Source organism: Anabrus simplex, chromosome 5, assembly GCF_040414725.1.
Source record: "Anabrus simplex isolate iqAnaSimp1 chromosome 5, ASM4041472v1, whole genome shotgun sequence".
NCBI lineage: Eukaryota > Metazoa > Arthropoda > Insecta > Orthoptera > Tettigoniidae > Anabrus > Anabrus simplex.
Genome location: NC_090269.1, coordinates 452305999 through 452332407, shown reverse-complemented (window position 1 = coordinate 452332407; position 26409 = coordinate 452305999). Strand labels below are relative to the sequence as shown.

At 38.9% G+C, this 26409-nt stretch overlaps 1 protein-coding gene across 1 annotated transcript in view; it reads right to left on the bottom strand.

The window, feature by feature from the left end:
- The window catches only part of LOC136875109 (uncharacterized), a 146970-nt gene extending 120918 nt beyond the window's left edge, over window positions 1-26052 (bottom strand). Inside the window, exons 1-2 of the mRNA XM_068227903.1 lie at window positions 25772-26052; window positions 7156-7268 (exon numbers count right to left, since the gene is read on the bottom strand). The gene's annotated coding sequence lies outside the window, so the exon portion shown is untranslated. The remainder of the gene's footprint in view (window positions 1-7155; window positions 7269-25771) is intronic.
- Window positions 26053-26409: the final 357 nt, after the last annotated feature.

Genomic DNA, 26409 nt, shown 5'->3' with positions numbered 1-26409 from the left:
CGTGATTATCGCAACCCGTAATCATCCTCGCTATAATACTTCAACTTCTTGCTCTTATTATTCTCATCTGAAATGAAAAAGTAGCTTCCTTTTTCTATACTTCAAATATTATTATTATTAAAGTGGTTTGAAAATTTCAATATTTTCAATTAATTCCCACCATCATTATTATGTCCAAAATATAAACAGTAAATTCTTCTTCTTCTTCAAATATTTATTATTATTATTATTATTATTATTATTATTATTATTATTATTATTTTTTTTAATTTTAAAAATTAATTTCGCTTGTTACACGGTAGTCCACTCTATATATGTTTACCGCATAACCCCTTTTACAATTCCGATTTATTTTGGCACTAATCAATCCAGACATGATTTACTTAGAATATTATTATTATTAATATTATTATTCTTTCGAGAATTTTTATTTTTATTCCCCATCTTTATTATTTAGTCACATACGTTCTCTCCCAAACAGAAATCGCCAAGATCTGAATTCACATCGGTCGGGACATAATAGTGTTCGAACCCGCAACCTTATTTTCGTACTGTCGTTAATTCATGGAGACCATATGCTCCTAAGACGATTCTCAAATCCCGTAACACCTCGCAGTTGAGCAAATACCTCCAATCTCTGCAAGTGTTAAATTATTCCTTCCTTTTCCATTTTGAAGTCCATTTATTCATCGGAACTCTTCAAAACATTTTCATTAATTAACCCTCGGTGCGTGGACTCTCTTCTGCCACTCATATCACCGGTATAGAAATACAACCTCTATGTAGGCCTTAAGATCCATCTATTTCTTCATCAACATCAGTACAATTCGCTTTCATTTCGGGCCGGATTTCTGTCACACAAAACTCCAAATCTCAACTTTTGGCTCAAATCACTCTGGGCCTCAAACATAGCGTGACCATATTATCAAAATGCCTATCTCGTTTCTACCAACATTATTTATGATTATTATGGAGTCCAAAAACGTTAAATCAACAATTAGTGTTAAAATCGGATTCACTGCCCAAATAAAATATTCATGCCACATATTATCTCCACATTTAAATTACTTTAATTTGCAATCATTCTATCTAACTAGGCCCGTGCCTTTATTCTCAAAGATTATTATTAAACACGCCTTTACACATTATCCAATATTAATGTAATACTTCGACACTTGTACAGATTATTATTATGTCCACTGGCGAACTTCACGATATTTACAAGCAAATCAATGGACTTCAGTCCGTCCCACAACAATTTAAATCACTTGGCAACCCTACCTCTGGATTATCTTAACAACATGCCTTAATATCTATAAAATTTCCGATAACGTAAAAACACTTTGGAAGCACTTCTAAATGAATATTAACATTATCTTTAAGTGAAACGTGCTCCATATCATATCAAACAACTCAAGCACTTGAATGAACAAATAACCATACTCTACTCTATTTAATAATCAAAATTATGATGAGTGCTTGATCTAATTATGTACATATTAATTTATCCCTTTGTCTATCTATCTTTGAATTTATACGAGCCGGAAACGGCTCGTTTCACAATTAAGTTACATGATAAATTAATGTGATTTCATCCCCCTAACGATAGCAATCTACAAATATCTGAAAAGGTTACTCATCTCTTTTTGTAGTCTGCTAAACCGGACGAGGAGCACAGGCCCCGTCCAGTCTTAGCCCTGCATCCTACTGGTTCTCATGCCAGCTTGAAGAAGTAATCCAATGCACTTTTCAGATTTACACATATTAATTTTCAAGTTTTAAAATTTTAACATTTTAATAAATTTACACACACTAATATTGAACTGAAACTTTACACTTCTGGCCTTTATCTGGCCCGCCTAATTCATACACATATTCTTCATTCCTTCCCCGGCACTAAGGAACTTGTGACACCTCGATATCACATTCAAACGGCCCGGCGCGCACTTTATTTTCCCGTCTCACATTCGCGTAGCTGACCAGGTATCAGTTTATAATCGACTATTACTAGGTGAAATACATCGAACACTCGTGACCGTTCTCACGTAACGTACTTCCTAATCTGTTGGTAGATTCTCAAACTCCGTAAGTTATGCTTTACTGAGTCCTGTAACTGTTTGAAACACTACATACTAGTATACTGCTCAAGACTGTAATATGAGCTACATCACGTCATGAATCACTGTACTATGTAACAATATAATACATCAAGCCCTACTCCACGAGTAAGTACACACACGCACACCTGGCGTAATCACGGCTCGAACAAAATATCAGAAGTTGTCTCGCACCCCAGGAGTGGTATCAGCCCGAACACTTTGTCAAAAGTAGTAGTCAGTCCTTGTCCACGACCTCATATTTATACTTGTATCCCCTCCCTTCCGAGTTCACGGGAGGTCATCTTAGGACGCGCAGCCCCGATATCTTCATACGACAATTTGCGGTTCGGCCCGTGGCTTAAATATGGGATTCAATGATGTAATTATGTTCTCAAAGGCTCCATGCCAATTCTCAACTAATATCGTTCGCTGGTAATTGATATATTTGCGAATTTAGCTGCCGTATCCCGGCCTGGGATTTCGCGCTATATTGTGGCGTCCCTTGCCTGTAGCCAATCAACGAATAGCGTCCATGAATTCTTAGAATTACGCCAATCAATCTCCCTCAGTTAGTGACTTAATAACTTTTATTACTTGGTTAGGCTTCTAAATTCCACCTTATTCCGAATTTATAACTCACTTCCGTTTAAAAATTTAATCGGTGGAGTTCAGGTTTCTCGTGCTTCTTACAATACGAAGTTGGCGTACCTGCGACTGGTCGATGAATTTTTCTATTGGTCCACATAAACCACGAGACCGGGAAGGCTCATATTTGTTTTCTTCAAGTGCCAACCTCGCGGTCAACTCCCGCTAGTACATGGAGATACCCCTACGTCATTTCTCAGAATTTTCCGCAGGACCCGATGCGTTGTTGCCGCTACCAATTCTGCCCGGGGCTACGAAACTTTGTCAACACTTTTAGCCTCGCCCATTCCCCTCCGTCACAATTTCTGAGAATTCTAATTCTGCTGTTCATTGTGTTTGTTAATCTCAGTGGAGGCAACAGTCTGGGGTAGGTTTCACAACATCCTCTCGACCTGGTCTGTATTTATAATATATAAAGTACGATCTTCTCGCTTCTGAAAATGAAATGTATATTCCTCCATAAATAATTACAATTGCATGACACTTATCACACCCCCACCAGGGCGCAGTATATCCCCCAAAACATTATCTATTCCAGCTGCTCTTATAGTTTTCAGTTTTCTATCTTACTGTAAATGTCACTGTTATCATAGAAGAATTTTAATACTAATTTAGTGTTAGTCACCTCCCCTATCTGGACATTACCCTTGTAACCAACAATCTTTATATAATGCCGACTGAATAATTCTTTCTTTTGAAGATCCTTGCATGCACACTCCCCTTGTTCATTAATGATTCCTGGAATGTCCCTCTGGGAATCTGTTTCTGCGTTAAAGTATTTATATACACCCTACCATTTTTCATTCAATTTTGTATGAGTCCCAATTAAGCTTGCACTCATGTCATCCTTTTTTGCTATTGATTTTACGTTGCACCGACAGATATGTCTTATGGCTACGATTTGAGAGGAAATAGCTAGGAGTTGGAAGGAAGCGGCTGAGGCCTTAATTAAGATACAGTCCCAGCATTTGCCTGGTGAGAAAATAGGAAACCACGGAAAACCATCTTCAGGGCTGCCAACAGTGAGCTCGAAGCCACAATATGCCGAATGCAAAATCACAGCCGCGCGCCTGTAACCACATGACCAACTCGGCTGGTCATGTTATCCTTTTTTTTTGCTAGGGATTTACGTCGCACCGACACAGATAGGATGTTATCCTTACCTGGCTTCTTTGATAGATTCCATTTCCTATTAACTTCCTTCAATTTCTCCTTACTTCCACAGCCCTTTGAAACTCTATTTCTTTCCAACCTGCACCTCCTTCTTAGCCTCTTTATTTCTCTATTACAATATAGTGGGTCTTTACCATTCCTTACCACCTTTAAAAGTACACACACCTGTTTTCACATTCCTCAACAATTGCTTTAAACCCATCCCAAAGTCTGTTTACATTCTTATTTACCGTTTTCCACCAATCATACTTACAGGTACTTTTTAAAAACTTCCTCATGCGTCTCTTGTCAGCCGTATGGTACTGCCTAATAGTCCTAGTTTTAATACCTCCCTTTATATCACATTCACTTTTAACTATGACAAAAACAGATTCGTGATCACTAATACCATTTTTATTTCCATTTCTCTATAGAGCTCATATGGTTTTACCAGCACCACATCCAGAATATTCTTCTCTCAAGTTGGTTCCATCACTTTCTGAATCAGATGCCCTTCCTATATTAAGTTATTAGCCATTTGTTTGCCATGCTTCCTGTTGCTCGCTTTAGCTTCCCAACTGACATGTGGTAAATTGAGATGAACCACTAGTATCACGTTATTTTCCATATCATTTCCCAGATAGCTGATTATCTTATCAAATAATTCTAACTCAGGGTCAGTGCTACCCTTTTCTGGTCTGTACACTCCAAAGACATCAAGTTGGCTATTCTCTTTAGAGATGAGTCGTACACCTAGAATTTCATGTTTGTCAGCTTTAATTTTTTTGTAGTTTACAAATTCTTCTTTAACCAGAATGAATACTCACCCTCCTACCATTCATATCTTATCTCTACTATAAACACTCCAGTTCTGCGAGAATATTCTGCATTCTTTATATTACTTCTCAGCCATGATTTAACTCATATTAAAATATCTGGTAAGTATATACGAAGGTATATATTAAATTAATTCTATTTCTTTCTTTACATTTCTTCTACAGTTCAACACAAATATGTCATCCCTATTTGACTTCCAGATCCCTGCACACTTATCACCGCTCCCTAGACCTCCCCGTTTCCCTGGTTGTACCACTCTATAACCATTCTGAACAAAACTACAAAAAGCCACCCTCCTGAGCATCTGCCACATTGTCAGAAAGTTTCTGGGAAAGATATTTCCTCTGAGTAACACTAAACAGCATGAAGATCCAGGCCGCAGTTCCCCAAAATGGGGAGATAAATGAAAAGTTGTTTAGGATCATCATGTGTGCACATTTATTGTACCCTATGTAAGTATATATATATATATATATATATATATATATATATATATATATACAGTTTCATAATCAACAGGGTGACTACTTGCTTAGGCCGAATGAATATAAAATTAATAATATTAATAATAATAATAATAATAATAATAATAATAATAAAATTATTTTCTGTACTTTGGCCAACTTAGAAGGTATACAGTAAAATCACTGTCTCATGCTGCACAGTCGGTAACTTTGCTTGCATGTATGATAATATATCCACCAAAGTGATGAATTACAGTCATTTCCGAATTGCACAAAGAAGCTATTGGTTTATCTTTCCAACTGGATAATGGTGGATGATCAAAGGTTGGCTTGCTGTGAATATTTTTCTGGGTTGTACCAGTACCAGTGATTTTGTACAAATGACTGCGATTTATGGGACTGAAAAGAAGGGTCATATTTCATTTGAATGTTTATGGTAAGTTGTAGGCATATCCACATGCGAATAAGGCGAGGTATACGTCCTACTCCTCGAACACTTAATATTTTCAATTTCAGTTCACGAAATGTTAATTCCAGATACTCCGCGCAGTAACGACTACCGAAATAGATCGGAAAATGTTTACACAGCAGTGCTGCAGGTGGCGGTGGACATCACGCCATGCCTGTTAAAGAATCGTCACACTAGGTATTATCGGCACACTTCTGGATAGATTTACACCCTAATGCTGAATCGGTCAACCTCTGCAATCTTCGAGATTCGTACTGGCAACATTTGAAACACAAACTATGAATCGCTTATGCATTGCTGTGCGACATCTGACGTACACTTTACGTACTAGTACTGTTGTTGTTTACATAGCAAAGCCAAACTATAGAATTCATGCTAGGAACAAGATTCACATCAAGAAATGTTATATAATGTGTGTGTGACGCAGTTGTTGGCTTAAGATAATAATGGTTTAGAAACTTCATATCGATCGATCATATTATCGATTCAATTCGGATTTTATTTCCATTTAGCTGGCAGCACTACCGGAACCGGGAGAGCTCCCTCCTTACTCCTAACCCCCGTACACAAATATATCCAGAAAAAGTGTGCTGATAATATTTCTATTCGTCACGCCCTTACTGCCGTCTGGCGATGAATCGATACTTCCTAGTAATTCATTATACATCGCATGGAAAGAGAAACGTGGGGAAAATAAATGATGATGAGAATTTTATGAAGCAGTTATTTTGTCTGTAAAGTAACTGGCCAAAAGGTTACAAATAATAATGTAATGTACGGGAAACGGCGTGAGTCACATTGTCCCTGAGACAAGGAAATTAACCGTTCAAAGTTTAAAATGTCCAAACCGCCGGACCATTCAGCCAACCGGACATTGAAAATTATGGTAGCTAAAGACAATTTCGAATGTTGCAGTCAATCACGTTTCGTCTCACAAGGTGATGATCTCTATGCTAAGAATAATATATTCTCTGTGCAAACTTTGGCATTGTATCAGGTGCATCCTGTAAAGCAATTGTAACTGAGTACAACAATCTCAGGTAACTGTATTTCAGCCCGGTTACTGCCTCTGTTATAACTGGTCTGTTTTCACTTTACATCCACTAATTGCCATCCTTACTCTTAAAAACATGATCAAGAATTTGTTTCTTCAGCTTGGCATATCTGTCCTCATTATGTGTTATCTCTCCTCTTCTGGATCCTATCAGACATTCCTTCAGTTCCTTTATTTTTCTAGAGCTGCTTCATTCTTCCTGTGTCTCAACCCCCATATTTCAGTCTCCAATGGGCCCAACATTTTTTAAAGAATCTTTCTTACCTTTTTCTCCAGTTCTTCTACTTATGCTATTTTCATGGAGGAATGCACACTCTGCTTTATTATCATCTTGTAATCCCTGATTTTAGTTTTGAAGGAGAGACTCTTGGATCTGAAAATCTTATGAATATCAATTAAATTCCAATCGCTATTGTAATCAGCAATGATACTTACGAACAATGCACTTGAGGTACCTTCTGCCAGACACGTTCCTGCTTGATCTCTAATTTCTGGTCCAATTCACACGGCAACAGAATGAGCCAAAAATTACTTCTACTGACTTTTTACTGAAAAGAAAGGTAGAGAAAATATGTTGTAATTATTAATATTATTATTATTATTATTATAAGGGCCATAATTTAGAGACCAATCAAGAAGTCTGTAGTTCTCCGTTATTGTCAATACAGCCACAGAGACAACATGCCACATGCACTGACCTGGACTGAAACATTGGCACACTGGGAAAAGACAGTGACAAGGCCACTACACTAACAGTGGCCCACCTAGATCTGTAGACTAGTTTAATACACACCTCCATGTCACAATATCCTCACTACCCTGCAAAGTTTGTAGACTAGTTTAGTACAGATCTCCATGTCACCATATCCTCGCTACCCTGCAAGTCTGTAGACTAGTTTAATACAGACCTCCATGTAACCATATCCTGCACTACTCTGTAGGTCTGTAGACTAGTTTAGTACAGATCTCCATGTCACCATATCCTGCACTACCCTGTAGGTCTGTAGACTAGTTTAATACAGATCTCCATGTAACCATATCCTGCACTACTCTGTAGGTCTGTAGACTAGTTTAGTACAGATATCCATGTCACCATATCCTGCACTACCCTGTAGGTCTGTAGACTAGTTTAATACAGATCTCCATGTAACCATATCCTGCACTACTCTGTAGGTCTGTAGACTAGTTTAGTACAGATCTCCATGTAACCATATCCTGCACTACTCTGTAGGTCTGTAGACTAGTTTAATACAGATCTCCATGTCACCATATCCTGCACTACCCTGTAGGTCTGTAGACTAGTTTAATACAGATCTCCATGTCACCATATCCTGCACTACCCTGTAGGTCTGTAGACTAGTTTAATACAGATCTCCATGTAACCATATCCTGCACTACTCTGTAGGTCTGTAGACTAGTTTAATACAGATCTCCATGTCACCATATCCTGCACTACCCTGTAGGTCTGTAGACTAGTTTAATACCGATCTCCATGTAACCATATCCTGCACTACTCTGTAGGTCTGTAGACTAGTTTAATACACACCTCCATGTCACAATATCCTCGCTACCCTGCAAAGTTTGTAGACTAGTTTAGTACAGATCTCCATGTAACCATATCCTGCACTACTCTGTAGGTCTTTAGACTAGCTTGATACAGATCTCCATGTCACCATATCCTGCACTACCCTGCAAGTCTGTAGACTAGTTTGGTACAAATCTCCATGTCACCATATCCACGCTACCCTATAGGTCTGTAGACTAGTTTAATACACACCTCCATGTCACAATATCCTTGCTACCCTGCAAGTTTGTAGACTAGTTTAATACAGATCCCCATGTCACCATATCCTGTAGGTCTGTAGACTAGTTTGATACAGATCTCCATGTCATCATATCCTGCACTACCCTGCAGGTGTGTGGACTAGTTTAATACACATGTCCATGTCACCATATCCTCACTACCCTGTAGGTCTGTAGCCTAGTTTGATACAGATTTCCATGTCACCATATCCTCACTAACCTGCAAGTCTGTAGACTAGTTTGATATAGATCTCAATGTCACCATATCCTGCACTACCCTGCAGGTCTGGAGACTAGTTTAATACAGATCTCCATGTCACCATATCCTGCACTACTCTGTAGGTCTGTAGACTAGTTTAGTACAGATCTCCATGTAACCATATCCTGCACTACTCTGTAGATCTGTAGACTAGTTTAATACACACCTCCATGTCACAATATCCTCGCTACCCTGCAAAGTTTGTAGACTAGTTTAGTACAGATCTCCATGTAACCATATCCTGCACTACTCTGTAGGTCTGTAGACTAGTTTAATACAGATCTCCATGTCACCATATCCTGCATTACCCTGTAGGTCTGTAGACTAGTTTAATACAGATCTCCATGTCATCATATCCTGCACTACCCTGCAGGTCTGTAGACTAGTTTAATACAGATCTCCGTGTCACCATATCCTGCACTACCCTGTAGGTCTGTAGACTAGTTTGATACAGATCTCCATGTCATCATATCCTGCACTACCCTGCAGGTCTGTAGACTAGTTTAATACAGATCTCCGTGTCACCATATCCTCGCTACACTGTAGGTCTGTAGACTAGATTGATACAGATCTCCATGTCACCATATCCACGCTACCCTGTAGGTCTGTAGACTAGTTTGATACAGATCTCCATGTCACCATATCCTCGCTACCCTGCAAGTCTGTAGACTAGTTTAATACAGATATCCATATCACCATATCCTCACTACCCTGTAGGTCTGTAGACTAGTTTGATACAGATCTCCGTGTCACCATATCCTGCACTACCCTGTAGGTCTGTAGACTAGTTTGATACAGATCTCCATGTCATCATATCCTGCACTACCCTGCAGGTCTGTAGACTAGTTTAATACAGATCTCCGTGTCACCATATCCTCGCTACACCGTAGGTCTGTAGACTAGATTGATACAGATCTCCATGTCACCATATCCATGCCACCCTGTAGGTCTGTAGACTAGTTTGATACAGATCTCCATGTCACCATATCCTCGCTACCCTGCAAGTCTGTAGACTAGTTTAATACAGATCTCCGTGTCACCATATCCTGCACTACCCTGCAGGTCTGTAGACTAGTTTAGTACAGATCTCCATGTAACCATATCCTGCACTACCCTGTAGGTCTGTAGACTAGATTGATACAGATCTCCATGTCACCATATCCACGCTACCCTGTAGGTCTGTAGACTAGTTTGATACAGATCTCCATGTCACCATATCCTCGCTACCCTACAAGTCTGTAGACTAGTTTAATACAGATCTCCGTGTCACCATATCCTGCACTACCCTGCAGGTCTGTAGACTAGTTTAGTACAGATCTCCATGTAACCATATCCTGTACTACCCTGTAGGTCTGTAGACTAGTTTGATACAGATCTCCATGTCATCATATCCTGCACTACCCTGCAGGTCTGTAGACTAGTTTAATACAGATCTCCGTGTCACCATATCCTCGCTACACTGTAGGTCTGTAGACTAGATTGATACAGATCTCCATGTCACCATATCCACGCTACCCTGTAGGTCTGTAGACTAGTTTGATACAGATCTCCATGTCACCATATCCTCGCTACCCTGCAAGTCTGTAGACTAGTTTAATACAGATCTCCATGTCACCATATCCTCACTACCCTGTAGGTCTGTAGACTAGTTTGATACAGATCTCCATGTCACAATATCCTCACTACCCTGCAAGTCTGCAGACTAGTTTGTTATAGATCTGAATGTCACCATATCCTGCACTACCCTGCAAGTATGTAGACTAGTTTGATACAGATCTCCATGTCACCATATACTTGCTACCCTGCAAGTCTGTAGAGTAGTTTGATACAGATCTCCATGTCACCATATCCTCACCATCCTGCAAGTCTGTAGACTAGTTTGTTATAGATCTCCATGTCACCATATTCTTGCTACCCTGCAAGTCTGTAGACTAGTTTGTTATAGATCTGAATGTCACCATATCCTGCACTACCCTGCAAGTATGTAGACTAGTTTGATACAGATCTCCATGTCACCATATCCTCGCTACCCTGCAAGTCTGTAGACTAGTTTGACACAGATCTCCATGTCACCATATCCTCGCTACCCTGTAGGTCTGTAGACTAGTTTGATACAGATCTCCATGTCACAATATCCTCACTACCCTGCAAGTCTGTAGACTAGTTTGTTATAGATCTGAACGTCACCATATCCTGCACTACCCTGCAAGTATGTAGACTAGTTTGATACAGATCTCCATGTCACCATATACTTGCTACCCTGCAGGTCTGTAGAGTAGTTTGATACAGATCTCCATGTCACCATATCCTCGCTACACTGTAGGTCCGTAGATTAGTTTGATACAGATCTCCATGTCACCGTATCCTCGCTACCCTGTAGGTCTCTAGACTAGTTTGATACAGATCTCCATGTCACCATATCCTCGATACCCTGCAAGTCTATAGACTAGTTTGATACAGATCTCCATGTCACCATATCCTCGCTACCCTGTAGGTCTGTAGACTACTTTGTTATAGATCTCAATGTCACCATATCCTGCACTACCCTGCAAGTATGTAGACTAGTTTGATACAGACCTCCATGTCACCATATACTCGCTACCCTGCAAGTCTGTAGACTGCTTAGATACAGATCTCCATGTCACCATATCCTTGCTACCCTGCACGTTTGTAGACTAGTTTAATACAGATCTCCATGTCACCATATCCTGCACTACCCTGCAGGTCTGTAGACTTGTCTGATACAGATCTCCATGTCAGCATATCCTGCACTACCCTGCAGACTAGTTTGGTACAGATCTCCATGTCACCACATCCTGCACTACCCTGCAGGTCTGCAGACTAGTTTGATACAGATCTCCATGTTACCATATCCTGCACTATCCTGTAGGTCTGTAGACTAGTTTCATACAGATCTCCATGTCACCATACCCTCGCTACCCTGCAAGTCTGTAGACTAGTTTAATACAGATCTCCATGTCAGCATATCCTCACTACCCTGTAGGTCTGTAGACTAGTTTAATACAGATCTCCATGTCACCATATCCTGCACTGTAGGTCTGTAGACTAGTTTAGTACGGATCTCCTTGTCACCATATCCTGCAGGTCTCTAGACTAGTTTGATACAGATCTCCATGTCACCATATCCTCGCTACCCTGCAAGTCTGTAGTCTAGTTTAATACAGATCTCCATATCCTGTACTACCCTGCAGGTCTGTAGACTAGTTTGACACAGATCTCCATGCCTCCACATCCTCTGCTACCCTGCAGGTCTGTAGACTAGTTTGATACAGATATCCAAGTCACCATATCCTGGAGGTCTGTGGATTAGTTTAATACAGATCTCCATGTCCCCATATCCTGCACTACCCTGCAGGCCTGTAGACTAGTTTGATGCTGATATCCAAGTCACCATACCCTGCAGGTCTGTAAACTAGTTTAATACAGATATCCAAGTCACCATATCCTCACTACCCTGTAGGTCTGTAGACTAGTTTGATACAGATCTCCATGTCACCATATCCTCGCTACCCTGCAAGTCTGTAGACTAGTTTCATACAGATCTCCATGTCACCATATCCTCGCTACCCTGTAGGTCTGTAGACTAGTTTGATACAGATCTCCATGTCACCATATCCTCACTACCCTGCAAGTCTGTAGACTAGTTTGTTATAGATCTCAATGTCACCATATCCTGCACTACCGTGCAAGTATGTAGACTAGTTTGATACAGATCTCCATGACACCGTATACTCGCTACCCTACAAGTCTGTAGACTAGTTAGATACAGATCTCCATGTCACCATATCCTTGCTACCCTGCACGTTTGTAGATTAGTTTAATACAGATCTCCGTGTCACCATATCCTGCACTACCCTGCAGGTCTGTAGACTTGTCTGATACAGATCTCCATGTCACCATATCCTGCACTACCCTGCAGACTAGTTTGGTACAGATCTCCATGTCACCACATCCTGCACTACCCTGCAGGTCTGCAGACTAGTTTGATACAGATATCCATGTCACCATATCCTGCACTATCCTGTAGGTCTGTAGACTACTTTCATACAGATCTCCATGTCACCATACCCTCGCTACCCTGCAAGTCTGTAGACTAGTTTAATACAGATCTCCATGTCACCATATCCTCACTACCCTGTAGGTCTGTAGACTAGTTTAATACAGATCTCCATCTCACCATATCCTGCACTGTAGTTCTGTAGACTAGTTTAATACAGATCTCCTTGTCACCATATCCTGCAGATCTGTAGACTAGTTTGATACAGATCTCCATGTCACCATATCCTCGCTACCCTGCAAGTCTGCAATCTAGTTTAATACAGATCTCCATGTCACCATATCCTGCACTACCCTGTAGGTCTGTCGACTAGTTTAAAACAGATCTCCATTCACCATATCCTGAAGGTCTGTGGATTAGTTTAATACAGATCTCCATGTCTCCATATCCTGCACTACCCTGCTAGTCTGTAGACTAGTTTGACACAGATCTCCATCCCTTCACATCCTCTGCTACCCTGCAGGTCTGCAGACTAGTTTGATACAGATATCCAAGTCGCCATATCCTGGAGGTCTGTGGATTAGTTTAATACAGATCTCCATGTCACCATATCCTGCACTACCCTGCAGGTCTGTAGACTACTTTGACACAGATCTCCATGCCTCCACATCCTCAGCTAGCCTGTAGGTCTGTAGACTAATTTGATACAGATATCCATGTCACCATATCCTGAAGTTCTGTGGATTAGTTTAATACAGATCTCCATATCCTGCACTACCCTGCAGGTCTGTAGACTAGTTTGACACAGATCTCTATGCCTCCACATCCTCTGTTTGTTATTTTGTTAAAAATGAAGCCATGTTTTCCAGTGTTGACTTAGTTAAATGTAGCAAAGGCTTTTCAGTCTGTCAAACACATAGCAAATACAATGTAAATTAAAACACTAAAAGCATATCTGTAAAACACACACTAACATACAAAGAATGACATGTTTTGTTCTACAAGAACATCCTCAGATTCTATCAAATCACTTAAAATAAACTTATATATGTACAGTATTGTTTACGTAGCGTAAACATCTGTTGACAAGTTTGATACAGATATCCAAGTCACCATATCCTGCACTACCCTGCAGGTATGTAGACAAGTTTGATACAGATATCCAAGTCACCATTTCCTCACTACCCTGTAGGTCTGTATACTAGTTTAATACAGATCTCCTTGTCACCATATCCTGCACTGTAGTTCTGTAGACTAGTTTAATACAGATCTCCTTGTCACCATATCCTGCAGGTCTGTAGACTAGTTTGTTACAGATCCCCATGTCACCATATCCCTGCTACCCTGCAAGTCTGCAGTCTAGTTTAATACAGATCTCCATGTCACCATATAATGCACTACCCTGCAGGTCTGTAGACTACTTTGATAAAGATATCCAAGTCACCATATCCTGAAGGTCTGTAGACTAGTTTGACACAGATCTCCATGCCTCCACATCCTCTGCTACCCTGTAGGTCTGTAGACTAGTTTGATACAGATATCCAAGTCACCATATCCTGAAGGTCTGTGGATTAGTTTAATACAGATCTCCATGTCACCATATCCTGCACTACCCTGTAGGTCTGTAGACTAGTTTGATACAGATATCCAAGTCTCCATATCCTGCACTACCCTGCAGGTCTGTAGACTAGTTTGATTCAGATATCCAAGTCTCCATATCCTGCAGGTCTGTAGACTAGTTTGATACAGATATCTACTATGCATTATCCTGTGCCTACCTACCCTTTTCTACAGAACTATGCTTTTTTGCTACGGGCTTTACGTTGCACTGACTCAGGTAGGTCTTATGGCGACAATGGGATACGAAAGGCCTAGGAATAAGAAGAAATCGGCCATGGCCTTAATTAGGCATTTGCCTGGTGTGAAAATGGGAAACCACGGAAATCCATCTTCAGGGCTGCCGACAGTGGGATTCAAACCCACGATCTCCCAGATGCAAGCTTACAGCCACGCACCTCTACGCCCACAGCCAACTCGCCCGGTTTTCTGCTGAACTATTACATTCTCCATCTATTCAGATCTGTTCCATTTCCTTACTGATTTCCAAATTTTTACCATATATACTTACCTTTGAAATTAGTAAGTTCTGGATTTCTCAACATTCATCCCATGAATCTAAACCTTAGGGCAACTTTTGCCAAACTTTTCTTCTCTTATCAACCCTGTTCACAATCTTGTTATTTGTGACCTGAACTATCCATCTTGGGTAACATCACAATCAGCAGTTTCCAGTCATCATTATTCACCTTGATAACTTGTGTGTTTTCATAGGATGAGCACTGGTTATCTACAATTATTACACTAAAACTCTTCAATTTGGTGAAGATGTTAAAGCTAATAGGAATGGGAAGCATCCGCTGGATATCTGTGCGAGTTGGGATTAGCAGTTACAGATATTTTTCTTAATGATAATGCTATTCATCGGTGCACACAGGAGGGTAGAGGACCACATCCATAATATAACATATTATAACCAACTATGAATTCAGGAAATCCATTCGGAATGTGCGGGTTTACTGGGGATTTTTCAATAATACGGACCACTGTCTGATTTGTAGTGATCTAAGTATCTCCAGGCCTTGGGTGTAGATAGCAAAACCTGTCTACAGATGAGTAAGTGTAGAAAATCTCCATGATGAGGAAATTACACAGAAGTACTGTACATGGATATGTTTAGCAAAAAGTTCCAAACAGCGGACAGTAAGCAAGTTAAGGATATAGAAAGAGGATGGGTAGCATATAGGAATGCTGTAGTACAAGTAGGAAGGGAATGCCTAGGAACAACTGAATGTAATGAAGGGAGTGATGAAGTGAGGGCAGCTTGTAAACTTAAAAAGAAGGAGTATCAGAAACATGGTGGAGGAGTGATGAAGTGAGGGCAGCTTGTAAACTTAAAAAGAAGGAGTATCAGAAATGGTTCACATTGAGGACTGATTAACGAAACTAAATGATACAAATAGTTGCTGGCTCCGTGAAGAATTTGGCAATAAACTGGAAAGGCATGGTCAAGCAGCAGGAAAACCTATTTGGACAGTAATAAAGAAACTTAGAAAGTGAGGGCAAAAGGAAATGAGTGGTGTTTTGAGTAAATCAGAAGAACTCATAAGAGAACCCGAGGAATCACTGGAGAGGTGGAAGGTATATATATTTTTAAATCCTCTCAATGTAGCAGGAAATCTTCCTTGTGACTTCGTAAACAACCAAGCTTCTGAGGAGAGGAAAATGGTGTTAAAATTACACTTCAGGAAGTGGAAAGGATGGTAAATAAACTCCATTGTCATAATGCTGCAGGAGTAGATGAAATCAGTGTGAAATGGTGAAATATAGAGGGAAGACAGGGATTTTTTTTTTTTTTTGCTAGGGGCTTTACGTCGCACCGACACAGATAGGTCTTATGGCGACGATGGGATGGGAAAGGGCTAGGAGTTGGAAGGAAGCGGCCGTGGCCTTACTTAAGGTACAGCCCCAGCATTTGCCTGGTGTGAAAATGGGAAACCACGGAAAACCATCTTCAGGGCTGCCGATAGTGGGATTCGAACCTACTATCTCCCGGATGCAAGCTCACAGCCGCGCGCCTCTACGCGCACGGCCAACTCGCCCGGTAAGACAGGGATTAAATGGCTCCATAGTATAATAAGATTAGCATAGTATGTTACTAAGGTATCTTCTGATTGCATAAAAAATCAGTAAATGTGCCCATCTATAAGGGAATAGGAAGACTAGCAACAACTATCGAGGGACCTCAATAATCAGTATACCAGGCATGGTCTTCACTAGCATTTTGGAACGAATGGTGCGTTCAGTGGTTGAGAGTAAGCTGGATGAAAATCAGTATGTTTCAGACCACAGAGGGCCTATGAGGATCAGATTTTAAGTGTGCACAATTTTGAAAAAAGCTACAAGAATAATACACAGTAATGTTTATGTTTTGTAGATCTAGAGAAGCCAGATGAGAGACTACCAAGGGAAAAGCTGTTTGCTGTACTGGGAACTACGTGATTAACAGTACATTATTATTAAAAGCAATCAAAGGCCTTTATGTTGACAGTTGACCTGCAGTGATATTTGATGGTCAAATGAGTTCTTTGCTGAAGGTACTTACAGGGCTGTAATTGTAAGCTATCATCTTCATGTTGTTCTGTATTGAATTGCAACTAAAAGAAAAGCATTAATATAATGATCCACCTATTCAATACATTTTTATTGTGTAAATATTGCATTACATTTGTCTTGGTGGTACTAGTTTTGGTCACATGTACATCATCAGCCGGGAGACAATAATTAGAAAACACATATTACAACCACTCAAATAAGTGCATAGGCACAGACTGACATTGTAAAAGTGCATCATATCGACAGTGATAATAATGTACAAACAATGCGATGGTACATGATCCAAATTCATGTAGCAGTATTATAATTGAAGTATATTAAAACTTAAACTGAAATGTTTCTTGTGCGAGTTCAAGAACTTGCCCAAAAATATTTTCCATATAACAACATGCTAAAGTTGTATGAGGTTATATGTATTCTCAAATGGATCAACCAAATGTCTTGGAAATAAGATACATTTCATTTTAAGTATAGTCCTTGTAAGGTTCCTCTGTTAGAAATGGAGCTTCATGTGGTTAAAGGAAAATAGAAGCAGCAACTTGATGGCTGGAGCATAAATGTTACACACATGAAGCTTAAATCAGACTACTCCTATATGCCGGATATGTCTATGATAAAATTTGCAGTTCAGAATGGAATGAAAACAATGATTATGATCATCACCTCTAGTTGAAATGTGCTGCTGTAAAACACACACTGGAAATCCAGGGTAGAGCTGGACCATGGGATGATGAGGAGGGGCATAGAGGGGGATGGAGTAAGGCAGAAGAGCGTTTAGGGGTATGTAACTATCTTATATTTTTTGTTCATTTTCTAAGTTTAGCTATCATTTTCCAGATATACTTCATTGTCTACAATCCATTCTCAAATGTTACCCAGGCTCCACACTTTCATCTATCCTATCCAATCTCATTCAACCAATTCTTGTTCCGTTTCAGAACTGGGGAGTATTTTCACAACCTTCTTGTTCCTTACTTTTCTTTTGCTGATGCCTTCATTCTGGTGGTGGTGGTGGCAATTATTGTTGGGAGAAGAAATGCAACTTGGCAACCATCCTCTCTGGACTCTATTTAGAAGAGAGAGAAGAGAAAGAAAGAAAGAAAGAAAGAAAGAAAGAAAGAAAGAAAGAAAGAAAGGAAGGACGAGGTCCATCCTTAGAAGAATGACGTGACAGAACAGTAAGAATGTGAAAATGGAGGACTAGGAAAACTAGTACTATTGGGGTCAGAAAAGAACAAGAGTTAACCAAAGGAGGTCAGCTAGCAAAGTAGAACATGAAAAGTCTGGCACATCTACGTAGAAGTAATACCAGACTCAGCTAAGGACTTCATGGTAGCAACCCCCCACCATTTAACTACCTGTTACATCAGCAGAAGTTAATAATGATGATAATAATTCGGCTACCGTTTGAAGATATATTAATTGAGTGCCATGTAGGCTGCCTCTACATCAATTCTGAAACTCTACTTTACCCCATCAGTTTCCAACTTACAAATGCAACTAACCTTTATGATCGTTTCAAGTGCGTATTAGGTGTAGTGAGTCTGCCACTTAACTGGCGACTTGGGTTCAATTACCAGTTAAGTCAGGGATTTTTAACTCAATATAGGGGCTGGTTCCAGGTCCACTCAGCCTACATGAGAACTGAAGAGCTATCTAAAGGTAAGACAATGCCCTGGTCTAAGCAATAATGACAGGTACATGCATCTCCTCGTAACCTGAAGGTTTTGGGCTGGGCTGCAGTCACTTGATAGGCCAAACCCAACAGGGCCACAGCACAAAACAGTTTGATTCAATTGTCACAGGATGCAACGATATTTCTCAAAGAACAAAATTACTGTTGTATTCACACAAATTTTGTATTTATTAAGTTTTTAGATTCATCCCACTGCCACCTCAGTATTTAAAATGATTACAATATTTGTGGCACATACGACCCAGTGCAGTGTATTTCCGTGAAGTACATTTCAGAAAGTTCAGATAACACATTTGTATAATCTTCACAAAATGAACTGGAACCACCACAATTTCTCCTCCATTGCCAATGTTCTGAATTAGAAGAATTATAAAAGACCAAGGAGGATTATGAGATGTTTACACAACTGTGGAGTCAGATGACAGTGTGTGAGATACCTGTAAAGCTGAAAGAGACACATCTTGTTAGTGGACAAATTTATTCATCCATGTAGTGAGATCTGTCTCACAAGTGACTTCAATCCTTCTTTGAGATAGCCTATGCTTCAAGAGATAAATCTGATTTTTGCTCACATCACCCAATGGATTGAACTGGGACCTTGGTGGTGAATTATGTAGTGGATTACTGGTTCAGTTAGTGCACATTTGCTGAGAAAACTGTTAAGACTTCCTTGACTATGGCAAAACCGAGCACAATACATAGTTTATCTACCACATACAGAGGAATGTACATGACTAAAGGAAGAAATAAATATTCAGATTTCATATGTGTATACACAAGAATAAAAAATGGGCACCCACAAAAAAGAATATTAACTATCTAAGTTATACAATCACATTTTGCGGTCTTGCAGAAGAATGCTGAATTAGAGATTTGGTATATATCATCCAAATGATGAGGTTATGAACCAAACTGGTGAGAGGAAAACAAATTCAATGAAAAGAAGGGGTAGAATGGTAGAGTGAAGTGTAGGTGGTAAGAATGGTACTGGTAGGGGTAGACCAAAACATGAGTGTAAAAATTAATTAGTATAGATGTTAAATTTTGTACTTATACAGAAATGAATGAGTTACAGTGGATACGGAGGCATGGTAAACTAGTACATGGACTGATGACACAAATAAATTAAAAAAAATGAATACCTCCAAGAAAACAATAATTTAAACACCATCAATAAGTGTTACACCCTAACAAATGATTTTCTAAATAATATTTAATACATCTGAAATAGACATTCAGGTTATTAGGTTGCACTGAGGACATCTAGCTTAGGCTATATAAATTGCAGTAAAGTAAAGTCAACTACACAACCGTGGGGAAGTAACGCACTACCTCATGTAACACAACGTTGACATTTAGAAGCTGGCATTCAGACGTTCAAAATAAAGTTAAATTGAAATTCCTGCACATGGTAGCCGAGGTGATTTGGCACTATAGAGGTTATGTTCTCAATAAAATGTTGCACAACAAATGCACAACACTTACTAAATGAAACGATACATATATCAATAATATAATGAAGGATGTAAAACTGCACAAAGTAGGTGATACATGCCTAAAACTTAATAGTAAACAATCAATCAATCAATCAATCAATCAATCAATCAATCAATCAATCAATCAATCAATCAATCAATACTGATCTGCATATAGGGCAGTCGCCCAGGTGGCAGATTCCCTATCTGTTGTTTTCCTACCCTTTTCTTAAATGATTTCAAAGAAACTGGAAATTTATTGAACATCTCCCTTGGTAAGTTATTCCAATCCCTAACTCCCCTTCCTATAAATGAATATTTGCCCCAATTTGTCCTCTTGAATTCCAACTTTATCTTCATATTGTGATCCTTCCTACCTTTAAAGACACCACTCAAACTTATTCATCTACTAATGTCATTCGACGCCATCTCTCCGCTGACTGCTTGGAACATACTACATATTACAAGTGATGAAAATCATTTTTCGTCCGTATTAAAAGTTTCATAAACTGTATATAGGATAATATCTTTTGTTTATTTCCACCTATTCAATACATTACAAGAAGTTGGCATTTACTTTAAAACATTATTCAGATGAGACATGTTTCGCCTCTCACTGTGAGGCATCTTCAGTCATTATCAAAAACCTTATTATTTTACCAGGCATCTGGTTAAAGATATTCAAAAATGTGTTTGATGATTATAAGAGAGGTAAGATTTACATTAGTTATAAACATGTTCATGAAGTAACTAAAAATCTAATATATTGATAAAAACGTAAGTAGTTCTTTGTTGAATAGGACTTGTTTGATTGTACTATATAGTAAGAGAAGGTGGTTTGAAGCCGTAGTCATTAATAGATGTCTAATACATAGTGGAAGGCACAAAATATCAGTTCTATGAGAATATATATTACATTCAAATGATACTAAAAACTAGTGGATTCAAAAGTAGTACATATAAAATGTTCAATGAAATAACTATAGATCTAATAAAATGATAAACACATATGTAGTTCTTTGTTAATTAGGACGTCGTAAGATTGTACGGCTTAAAGCCGTAGTCATTAATAGATGTCTAATACATAGTGGAAGGCATATGAAATCAGTTCAATGAGAATATATAATACAAACAATTGGTACATAAAAAACTGGTAGATTCATAAGAGGTACATTTAAAAATGAAGGCGTCATGTGACTATAAAAGACAGTTGATGGCTTAAAGCCGTAGTCAAAGTTTGAAATGTAGGTCAAATAACTGCTAAATATATGGTAAAAAGATATAATTCAAAATATACAGCTTAGTATAAAAAATATATGAAGGAAAAACATTCCAATTGCTTGACAAAAGTTACTTGACGTTGGCATGCGTTTGTCCGTGATATTTATTGGTCAACATTTCGTAGGTTATTTTAGATTTATTCGGCAAGATTGCGTAGACAAGAAGTTCACCAGATGTTTATAGTTGGCCTAATTTGTAAAAAGAAAGTTGCAGAGATGATGATGGGTGGAAATTCTCAACGTTGATATGGTTTTCTGACGTGAAGGTTGGAGAGCTGTTGTGTTCTTCTTCGATGACAATATATTTATAAAACGTTGATTGTAAATAATTTATACTATTGAAGAGTATAATGGAAGTTTGATGAAGCTGTTGAATTATTGTTGTTATAGAATGGTTCTGAAATGAAGAAAAAACTGTAGTTAATTTTGACGAGAATGAAAGAAAACATGGGAAGGTTTTGTTTAAGTGTTGTTAGTGAGAAAATGTTGGTGCTTACCTATGGCGTTGTAGGCCCATTTAACAAGCTGTGTGAGGCGCTATTAGGATACTAATGGTTACTAACGGTTTTTACTACTTGTGTTGTACGTATGTCGTCTGGCTAGAGGGGGGTGGGTAGAAGGGGGCGGAGTTGTTCATTATTCAATAATGTAAACCTTCAGGACAAAAAGTTTTTTAATATTTTCAAAACAGTATCAACAAACACCCCTACGTCAACAAATACCTCATACCCCCCTTCCCCTCCCATCTTACGTAATTCCCCTCCACGCGCCATTCTGAAACCAATAAAAGATACATGCCCCTCCGCTTCCCCTACCATTCACAACTCCCTCCCGTTCACGAATCACAAGCCTACAACTCCGTCCCCTCCTACCCACCCCCCACTAGCCAGACGACATACGTACAACACAAGGAGTAAAAACCGTTAGTGACCATTAGTATCCTAATAGCGCCTCACACAGCTTGTTAAATGGGCCTACAACGCCATAGGTAAGCACCAACATTTTCTCACTAACAACACTTAAACAAAACCTTCCCATGTTTTCTTTCATTCTCGTCAAAATTAACTACAGTTTTTTCTTCATTTCAGAACCATTCTATAACAACAATAATTCAACAGCTTCATCAAACTTCCATAATACTCTTCAATAGTATAAATTATTTACAATCAACGTTTTATAAATATATTGTCTGTCATCGAAGAAGAACACAACAGCTCTCCAACCTTCACGTCAGAAAACCATATCAACGTTGAGAATTTCCACCCATCATCATCTCTGCAACTTTCTTTTTACAAATTAGGCCAACTATAAACATCTGGTGAACTTCTTGTCTACGCAATCTTGCCGAATAAATCTAAAATAACCTACGAAATGTTGACCAATAAATATCACGGACAAACGCATGCCAACGTCAAGTAACTTTTGTCAAGCAATTGGAATGATTTTCCTTCATATATTTTTTATACTAAGCTGTATATTTTGAATTATATCTTTTTACCATATATTTAGCAGTTATCTGACCTACATTTCAAACTTTGACTACGGCTTTAAGCCATCAACTGTCTTTTATAGTCACATGACGCCTTCATTTTTAAATGTACCTCTTATGAATCTACCAGTTTTTATGTACCAATTGTTTGTATTATATATTCTCATTGAACTGATTTCATATGCCTTCCACTATGTATTAGACATCTATTAATGACTACGGCTTTAAGCCGTACAATCTTACGACGTCCTAATTAACAAAGAACTACATATGTGTTTATCATTTTATTAGATCTATAGTTATTTCATTGAACATTTTATATGTACTACCTTTGAATCCACTAGTTTTTAGTATCATTTGAATGTAATATATATTCTCATAGAACTGATATTTTGTGCCTTCCACTATGTATTAGACATCTATTAATGACTACGGCTTCAAACCACCTTCTCTTACTATATAGTACAATCAAACAAGTCCTATTCAACAAAGAACTACTTATGTTTTTATCAATATATTAGATTTTTAGTTACTTCATGAACATGTTTATAACTAATGTAAATCTTACCTCTCTTATAATCATCAAACACATTTTTGAATATCTTTAACCAGATGCCTGGTAAAATAATAAGGTTTTTGATAATGACTGAAGATGCCTCACAGTGAGAGGCGAAACATGTCTCATCTGAATAATGTTTTAAAGTAAATGCCAACTTCTTGTAATGTATTGAATAGGTGGAAATAAACAAAAGATATTATCCTATATACAGTTTACATACTACATAGTCGAGCAGCTCGTCTTCTTTCTCCCAATTCTTCCCAGCCCAAACTTTGCAACATTTTTGTAACGCTACTCTTTTGTCGGAAATCACCCAGAAAAAATCGAGCTGCTTTTCTTTGGATTTTTAAACAGTTCTTGAATCAGGTAATCCTCGTGAGGGTCCCATACACTGGAACCATACTCTAGTTGGGGTCTTACCAGAGACTTATATGCCCTCTCCTTTACATCCTTACTACAACCCCCAAACACCCTCACAACCATGTGCAGAGATCTGTACCCTTTATTTACAATCCCATTTATGTGATTACCCCAATTAAGATCTTTCCTTATATTAACACCTGGAAACTTACAATCATCCAAAAAGGAACTTTCTCCCCATCAAGGCAGTAATTAAAACAGAGAGGACTCTTATTTGTGAAACTCACAACCTGACTTTTAATCCCATTTATCAACATCTCACAACATTATTGAGGTCACGTTGCAGTTGCTCACAATCTTGTGACTTATTTATTACTCTACACAGAATAACATCACCTGCAAAAAGCCTTACCTCTGATTCTACTTCTTTACTCATATCATTTATATATATATATATATATATATATATATAAGAAAACATAAAGGTCCAAGAATACTGCCCTGAGGAATTCCCATCTTAATTATTACAGGGTCAGATAAAGCTTCGCTTACTCTAATTCTCTGAGATCCATTTTCAGTCACTCTTTTGTCTAGTCCAATTGCACTCATTTTTGCCAGTAGTCTCCTATGATCCACCCTATCAAATGCCTTAGACAGGTCAATCGTGATACAGTCCATTTGACCACCTGAATCCAAGATATCTGCTATATCTTGCGGGAATCCTACAAGTTGAGCTTCTGTGGAATAACCTTTCCTAAAACGGAAGTGTCTTCTATCGAACCACTTATTAATTTCACAAATATGTCAAGAATGCTTTCCCAAAGCTTACACATGTCAAACTTACTGGACTTTAATTTTCAGCTTTACATCTATCATCCTTTCCTTTATACACAGGGGCTACTATAGCAACTCGCCATTCAGTTTATATGGGTCCTTCATCATCATCATCATCATCTGTTTACCCTCCAGGTTCGGTTTTTCCCTCGGACTTAGCGAGGGATCCCACCTCTACCGCCTCAAGGGCAGTGTCCTGGAGCTTCAGACTCTTGGTCGGGGGATACAACTGGGGAGTATGACCAGTACTTCGCTGAACAGGGCCTAGTGGAGGGATGGGAAGAGTGGAAGGGATAGGCAAGGAAGAGGGAAGGAAGCGGCCGTGGCCTTAAGTTAGGTACCATCCCGGCATTCGCCTGGAGGAGAAGTGGGAAACCACGGAAAACCACTTCCAGGATGGCTGAGGTGGGAATCGAACTCACCTCTACTCAGTTGACCTCCCGAGGCTGAGTGGACCCCGTTCCAGCCCTCATACCACTTTTCAAATTTTGTGGCAGAGCCGGGAATCGAACCCGGGCCTCCGGGGGTGGCAGCTAATCACGCTAACCACTACACCACAGAGGCATGGGTCCTTCAACCACACAATAATCAAATAAGTATTTCAGATATGATACTATATCCCAACCCATTTTCTTTAGTATCTATCAAGCTATCAATTCCAGCCGCTTTTTTTAGTTTTCAACTTTTGTATCTTATCTGAAATGTAATTGTTATCATATGTAAATTTTAATACTTCTTTAGCAATAGTCTCCTCCTCTACCTGGACATTATCCTTGTAACCAACAACCTTTAAACAACAAACCTACCACTTCGAAACCGAACCCGTTATTTAGTGGGTACTGTAATTGTTTTATTTGGAAATTTATGACTATTACGCTATGCTTTGGCCATATAATATATACCCTCGGTACTGATCGCTTAACATATTAATACCCAGTATGAGGTTGGGTTACGCTAAAGAAAACAGACATCTGAGTACCAAAAGTAAAAACATCACTGGAGTATAAATCACAGAAAAAACAATGTGTAACGACCAGTTAACTAATGGAGATAAATATTCTACACAATGAGAAAAAGACTGAGAGTAATGCATGCACTATTTTACTTGATATATGAAGAACTGTAGCGTGAATTTGTCCGGAAAAGTCTTGAATTTGTAACACCAATGAAGCCTCTTAATCATAGCACTGCTTCTTCTTCTTGGTTAGTTGTTGGACATCGTCGTAAGACGCTACGTCCAGTCACTGGTTTGCGGGTTAATGAATGTCGGGGAGAGATGCCAACAGTAAAAGAAAGTAGTACACTACGAAAGAGGAGGGAGAGCTATGTAAAAAAAGCGAATTGCAACGGTTAATGATGAAACTTAGGAAAATACCAATGATATATAGGCTAAACGATCAGGGAAGAACACAAAAACACTGGGACACAAGGTTCTAATTCTTCACGTCTGTGTGGTCTGCCACGACGTCTTACTACAAACAAACAAAAACCGGACCACATATAAGGGTGAGTATGTGCAAGTCCGTACCCAGATGAAAGGAAAAGGTTACAAAGGGATGTTACATACAACAAAAAACATTGATGATTAAGTCCACAACGTGAAAAGTCGGTTAGGACACGAAACACGAAACATTTAACGACAGTTGGTAACCCTCATGAAAAAGCTTACCTAGGCATTCGCGACGGTGATGTTCATACGTCGGACAGTGAAAAAAAAAAAAAAAAAAAAAGAGAGTTACAGTA